This window comes from Vespa velutina, chromosome 9 (genome assembly GCF_912470025.1).
Source record: "Vespa velutina chromosome 9, iVesVel2.1, whole genome shotgun sequence".
In the NCBI taxonomy this organism is placed as follows: Eukaryota; Metazoa; Arthropoda; class Insecta; order Hymenoptera; family Vespidae; genus Vespa; species Vespa velutina.
Genome location: NC_062196.1, coordinates 4,260,676 through 4,268,175, shown reverse-complemented (window position 1 = coordinate 4,268,175; position 7,500 = coordinate 4,260,676). Strand labels below are relative to the sequence as shown.

Here is a 7,500-nt window from a genome sequence, read left to right as displayed (position 1 = left end):
AATTCTTCATCGTATATTATCAAAAGGGTTCGAAATCGGATCGGATCGGATCGGATCATTTATTCCGAAGTCGAAAGTCTCAGTGTTCTTCTTGTGTTTATCAAAGAAAAATCGGATAATGGAGGACGCGTCGATTTTTGAAAGAGTACGTCGGACGCGCTTCTCCTTGATGGGTAGGGGATTGGGTGGGGTATGGGAGGAGAGAGGGGAAGGGGCAAAGTTCGCGAAGGACTAGGAACGTCATCGTGGAAGACGTGCGAGTCGAGCACCGGTCGCGGAAAATGTTTGAGAGAAAAGTACGCGAGGAGCTATGAAGGAAGATAAAGAGAAGAGTAAAAGAGAAAAACAGCAGAAGCAGAAGTAGCGGCAGCAACAGCAGCAGCAGCAGTAGTAGTATAGTAGTAGTAGTATTAGTTTAGTAGTGATAGTAGTAGTAGTAGTCGTAATAGAAGAAGAAGAAGAAGAAGAAGAAGAAGAAGAAGAAGGAAGAAAGAGAAGAAGAAGAACCAAAGAGGAAGAAGAGGCAAAGATGGTAGAAGAGAGGAAAAGTACGTAGTGGCAGCAAAGAGCGAATAAGAGAGACAGAGAAGAAGAGAGAGAGCGAGTGAGAGAGAGAGAGAGAGAGAGAGAGAACGAGAGAAAGATAGATAGACGGGTGGTATAGGTAGAGGAGTATACGTGGGTAGGTATACACGTCGTCTCTAAGAGAGCGCAGAGCGGAGCAGAGCAGAGCGTAGTAGAGAGCAGAGGCAGAGGCAGACGAGAAGAGACGACCGCTTGAAATCCCTCTCTCCTTCCCGCCTTTCCTGCCTGCTTCTCTCTGCCGCCCGTCCGCCATGCCACTACGAGCGAGCGAACGTACGTACAGCTAGGCCGGCACGGTCCTGTAGCCCATTTGGCATTTCCCCAGCTATAGCGGCGGTCCTGTAGCCCATCGTTGTTATCGTCCCGCAGCTGCATAAAGTCGGCTCTCTCCCTCCTGCCCTCGCACCATCCCTCGCCATCTCTCTCCACGCTCTCTCTTGCTTGCTCTCTACCTCTCTCGCCCTTTCTCGGTTTGTCTCTCTCTCTCTCTCTCTCTCTCTCTCTCTCTCTATCTCTTTCTATCTCTCTTTCTCTCTCTCCGTCGCTCTCTCTCTCTCTCTCTCTCTCATACTCACCGCGATCCGATCGCGCCAGCCTTCTCCCACCTTCGAGGCAGTCGCATCGTCGCCACCGCCTCGACCAATCTCCTTCCTCGTCGAGCCTCGCGCGCGCGCCCATGTCGCTCTCTCTCTTTCTCTCCTCTCTCTCTCTTTGTCGTTCGCTCGTTCGCTCACTCACTCGCTTCCTCTCCTCTCTCTTTCCCACGAGTCCGTCAGTCTGACGTTATCCCCACCCAGTCAGTATTGCTGCCGCTGTGCCAATGATTCTACATATACTACCACTACCTAGCCATCCCGCTACTCTACACTACTACTATTACTTACTACCACTAGTAATCTTAAACACCTACACAAACGGCGCAGGCCTCATCGCATCTATCCGTGCGTTGGGGTCGACGGTGGTGCCGCCATCCAGGGACGCCTCGAAACGCTCGCAGGCCTCCCCTCTTTCTCCCCACCCCCTTTCCGTCATTCGACGACAGCCGATGCTGCCGTAGCATGCTATGTGTATAACTATATACGCATACGCCGTCCTTGTCGTTCTATCGATCCCCTCGCCTTTCTCCTCCCTCGTCCACCTTTCATCCTCCTCCTCCTCCTCCTCCTCTTTCATCTCTCTTACTCCCTCTCTTCGTCGGCGCCTCTCCATCAACCAGCCAGCTTGCCTGCCTGCCTGCCTGCCTGTTTTCCTGCCTTCCTGCCTGTTTGCCTACCTGCTGCCTGCCTGCCTGTCTGTTTGCCGGCCGGCTTGCCTGCCTGCTTGCTTGTTGCCTGCTTGCCTACCTGTGCCTGCCAACTCTCTTGCCTGCCTGCCTGCCTGCCTGCCTGCTGCTCGCCTGCCTCTGTCCATCCTCCTCGTCGGTAACCTTGGTGGAGAATAAACCGCCGTTCAATTCAAGGAATTATGACGGCCCCTTCTCAGCCCTCTCCTATCTTTCTTACCTTCTTTCTTTCTTTCCTTCTTTCTTTCTTTCTTTCTTTCTTTCTTTCTTTCTTTCTTTCTTTCTTGCTCTTCGTTGCGTTAGACTTCTTCGACTCCATCTTTTTCTTTTGCTTCAAGAACGCGAGGGAAGAGCATATGGAGACGAAAGAAAAAGAGAGAGATAGAAAGAAAGAGCAGACAGCAAGACCGGTCTGTTCGTTCCTTCTTTCCATTCCTACGCTCCATGGCTCTTCGTCCGCGCTGATATTTACGCGCTTATGCCTTCTCACGGAGAACGTTCTCTTTCTCTTTTTTCCTTTCTTTCATAAAAGAAAAAGATAGAATCAGAGAGAGAGAGAGAGAGAGAAAGAGAGAGAGAAAGAAAGAAAGAAAGAAAGAGAAAGATCTCATTTTCCTTCGAACTGCCTCGATTTTTCCCTCAATATTTTCGATCCTGAAACCATTTGCGAAGGGTTGAGGAGAAAGTTCGGTTCTGCAAAAACCGCACGGAAACGGCGTCATTCTACGAGATGGCGCGCGCGAGTCAAACGTCGTTCGCAATTCGAGGTTAGGTCTTCCCGTTTTTTTTCTTTTCTTTCTTTTTTCTTTTTTTTTTTTTGTCAATAGGGAATTTTGTTTTAAGCGAAAATATAAAGAAAAAACGTTGATACTTTCGAAGTTTAATATTCTTTTCTTATTTATCTCGAAGTTATTTATTTCAAGATAAATACAGTCGAATAATTAAGAAAGACGAAAAATATAAAAAGGCATCGTGCGTAAGATTACACGAAAGCTTCGCAAATTTCGGAAGAAAAACTTTCTCTTCCAGCGAAATTGAGATATGTATTTACATGCCACAGAAGCTTTCCGATACTCGGACTCGGCCGGTGCCGGCAATAATGCTACCCCCTACTGCATCCCACTTCCACCCTTGCAGGGCAAAGGACGTAGGATATCGTTCGGGCGACATCAGTGTCAGTCACTTGTTGAATGTCGACCAACACGTATGGATGAGAGTATCCGGCACATTTACTCGCCTTTTTCGTCACCCACCTCACCTCCGCACTATCATGCCACTACACCTCCTCCTCCTCCTCCTCTTCCTCTGTCACCGACATCACGTGTCTTCGCTCGTTCTGCGCGCGAAAAACCTTTACGATTTTTATCCTTTCCTCGTTGTACGACGACCAGCAAGAGTTTTTTTGCTTTTTATTCGTTCGATTCTTTGCGCTCTTTCTCTCTCTCTCTCTCTCTCTCTCTTTCCCTCTCTTCCCCTCTCTTTCCCCTTGACAATTTCGACTTTGTTCTTTTTGCTTTTGAAAAAACACGCTTTCCGCACATTACATCGCCATAGAGAATCCTGTCGTCTTGTCAGCGTACGTGAGTGACCAACCACAAACAAGATTAAGATAAATCCGTCGTTGATTTCGCTATTACGTTAATGATCTTCCCGCGAGAATTGAATCTCAATGTGGTATTTGCACTGTGACTCCTTCGTTCTCGAATTCGCACGATCGCACTTGTCCTGAAATGGGCGCGGGAAAAACTTACTACATTTTGTACGTCGAAACAAAATACGTGGACTTTTGAACTGTTAATTATCTTAACTTTTTGCGGGCTTACGTACTTACATGCGTCTATATTTACACGAAAAACATTTTGAAAAAAGACGCGTGATTTTTATTGACTTTCTCTCTCTCTCTCTCTCTCTCTCTCTCTCTCTCTATATATATATATATATATATATATATATATATATATATATATATCTTTCTCTCTCTCTATCTTTTCTTCTCTTTCTCTTTCTCTCTTTGCCTTTCTCTTTCATTTTTTATCAATTTAAACTCATATATCTACGATTACTCGATATTTCGATATCTACGATTATATTTTCACTCGCTTTATATAATTTCAAAACGCGAATCATTTGTATCTGTATTTTTTTTTTCTTTTTTTTTTCTTTTTTTGGAATATTATTATCAGAGTAGTTGATTTCGTCAAAGATTTTATATACTTCTGAACGAATCAACTTCCATAGATTTTCACAGTGAGATATTATATTATACAATGAGCGATGCATAATATGTAAAGTTGATTCTTTCCGCGGTACATAGTAATAAATCAATGTTTCTATTATTTATCGAATATGTTTCTACAATGATTTTATCATTCGATATCGTCCGATAATGTTATCGTAATGAAGATATAGTTACAGTAACGAGAAATTCATTCCAATTAGAATTAACCAGAGTAAAAATTTTTTATATTTTCCTGTTTTTCTTTCGTTTGTTTTTTTATAAGTAAATTTTTTTTTATATTTCTTATGTTTATGTTTTTATATCGTCGAAATTGAGATTGAATTATTCTGAAGAATGAATAAAAATGAGAAAGGTAATGTTCGAAAATTTTATTGAGATTACGAGATTGAGATTATCATAAAAAATTTAATAAGTACTAATAGCTCCTGATAGATCCTGAAAAGTCTTAATAAGTATATACCATAAATCTGAGGTCTTGGTAGATTCTGATAGGTGCTGATAAATAACTAGTAAATGAGAGCATATATCATATACCTAAACTCCGAAATTTATCAGAAAATAAATGTGTTTACCTGTGCTTTGAGTTAGATTATTTTTAAAGTTTAAAACCCAGGTAAGTTTAAAGGTGAAAGTCTTGTCCTTCGAAACATAATCCTTTATATCAATGGAAACCCTGAAAATTCTTTCGTCCATGGGATTGAACTAACTCGTTGGGAACTTTTTGTCTTTTTCCTTTCCTTTCTTTTTTTTTTCTTTTTTTCCACTGACAGCTGCCTCCTAAAATGTACTCCATTCGAAAGATATTTTCTTTAGTACTTTACTCAACCCTCCTTTACGACCTTCGAATACTCTCTACCTTTGAGATGGACGTTGATCGTCGAAGCAGCCAATGGCCCATTTAGCTGAAGTCGTCCTTAACCCGTTAACTCAAGGTCGTTTCTCTACCTGAGTAAATAGGAAGAAGACTTGCTTAAATCTGTGTATATGTATTGTATGTACGTATACATGTCATTTATTTATATAAGAAGAGAATATATATATAATAAAAATGAATGTTATAATTTTGATACAATGATAGTGGAACAATGAATTTACGAATTTACTATTTCGTTAGGACATAAATTAAAATTATTATTTTTTTTGTTCAATTAGTTGGTTAATAAATCAGCAATTACGTCTGCGTTATGTAAAATATACTTGCGTCGTAACGTGTTACGAAATACATACATACCTACCTACATACGTCTCCTTTATATCGTGAGTTTGTGTTATCTAATTTCAGTATGGGTATACCACACGATTGAAATTAAATTATTCGTAAATAATTTAATTACGAATGTAATCGAATTCGTATAACGATCACACTTAATGCTAATCGATCGGAGTTCAATAATTCGGTTTTTATTCCCTCATCTCTATCCGATAATTTTTTCTTTTTTCTTATCACACTGGACGATTTATTTATTCCGATTTCTTTTTTATTTTCTATCTCGTTCAATAACAACGTTTCATGCTTCATTATAATCGTGATATCAGCGTGAAACATAAGAATCAGAAGGCGATTGTTAGGGACAGAAAAAAAGAGTCCTTCGCGTTAGCCTATTACGCAGCAGCTACCTGTTCCTTACGTAATACCTTGTACGCAGTTACGTTAGTCGCGTGTCTCTCTTCGCACACATGAGCGAGTGAACGAGTGAATGAGAGAGAGAGAGAGAGAGAGAGAGAGAGAATGTTAATGCTTTTAAAATCTGCTATAGAAAAGGAGTATGTTATGGCACGAGTCAGCCTAATTACATTAACTGTTTATCATATTTGTTCGTTTCAACAATACTTCTATCCAAATATGTATATATATTTATATATATATATATATTATGTTTTATGTTTTATGTAATATATATATTTTATATATATAGATATTTATTTATATTAATTATATTTGTATTAATTATGTATATATATATATACATATATATATATTTATATTTATTTTAATTATATTTATTTATTAATCAATATAAAATATCTTGGTTTTTTCTTTTTTTTTTTTTTTTTTTTTTTTTTTTCTTTTTTTTTTCTTTTAATTTATTTTTCTTGATAAATATAGGCACGTTTAACACATAACTAGATTTTATCGTACGTTAGACGTACATATGTATATTCTTGTACAGGTACGATATTTACGATCTCACCCTATCGCTCTCTCTCTCTTTCTCTCTCTCTCTCTTTGTTGGTTGACCTTATCATACGCATATCAGGGTCAGGAGTGTGTACATTGCGAGGGCGTACCACCTTCCCCCATGCGCGACATGGCTCGTTAGCTAAGAATTCTTTTATTCGCGTGTGTTGGTCTCTCTCTCTCTCTCTCTCTCTCTTTTTCAAACTCTCCCCCTTTCTCTCACTCTCTCTATTTAACACAACGTACTTGATAAATTGTACGACCCTCCGCACTCGCGATGATTAATTGACTCATCGTTTTCTATCGATATCGTATTCGTGTTTTCATTTAAAGATATTGCTTTGAGGAAATAGAAAGAGAAAGGTAAAGAAAAAAAGAAAGGGAAAGATTGAAGGAAAGACGCAAAAAAAAAAGAAACAAAAAAGAGAAATACCAACATTATAAACTTTAAGAAATTAATTTGATATAGGGAAAGCAAGATATTACTTTTTGCTTTTTTTTTGTTTGTGCTTATTTTGTTAATTAATACCATTCAATAGTAATTCGCGAAATGATAGGGATTCTTACGTCCAATGTTTTATCCTTTTTTTTTTTTTTTATACTTGAGAATAAATTTTGCCGATGTGTATGTGCACTTTCGAAGGAGACAAGATGGTCAAGTAGAGAGAATTATTCTCTCTGAAGGGATGATTTCCTTTAGTATCCCTCTCTCTCTCTCTCTCTCTCTATATATATATATATATCTCTCTTTCTCTCGTATACATTTCATCCCTTAGTAGCGTCGGTAAAGCAGCAGCAATAGCAGCAATAGTAGCAGCAGTAGCAGCAGCAGTAGCAGTAGTAGCATGCAGAAAGCAAGCAACCAGGCTGGAAAGCAGAAAGGGTTGAGAGAGAATAAGAGAATAGGAGAAAAAGAGAGAGAGAGAGAGAGAGAGAGAAAGAGAGAGAGAGAGAGAGAGAGAGAGAGAGAGAAAGAGAAAGATATTCTCTTTTTAGGGGGTTCGGTTTTAGGACGACCACCGAGAGTCTCGAGAGTCGACATAGGGGGAGACTTTTTGTCGCGTCTATATTCTCGCGCGACTCCTAGGGGGCGCTTTTTCGAGAACGCACCAACGATTCTCTCTCTCTCTCTCTCTCTTTTTATATATATATATATATATATATATATGTATATATGTATGTTTATATATATATATATAGAAACTAGCGACGATT

At 39.5% G+C, this 7,500-nt stretch overlaps 1 long non-coding RNA gene across 3 annotated transcripts in view; it reads right to left on the bottom strand.

Annotated features, from left to right (window-relative positions):
• Window positions 1-5,698, bottom strand: part of LOC124951735 — a 6,652-nt gene extending 954 nt beyond the window's left edge. For 2 of the 3 annotated variants that reach the window (XR_007101693.1, XR_007101692.1), the window contains exons 1-7: window positions 5,338-5,698; window positions 4,963-5,051; window positions 4,679-4,883; window positions 2,919-3,592; window positions 2,088-2,387; window positions 1,496-2,011; window positions 1,161-1,397 (exon numbers count right to left, since the gene is read on the bottom strand). This is a non-coding gene — a long non-coding RNA (uncharacterized LOC124951735). The remainder of the gene's footprint in view (window positions 1-1,160; window positions 1,398-1,495; window positions 2,012-2,087; window positions 2,388-2,918; window positions 3,593-4,678; window positions 4,884-4,962; window positions 5,052-5,337) is intronic. The other variant, XR_007101694.1, reaches the window with a different exon arrangement.
• Between the last annotated feature and the right edge of the window lie 1,802 nt (window positions 5,699-7,500).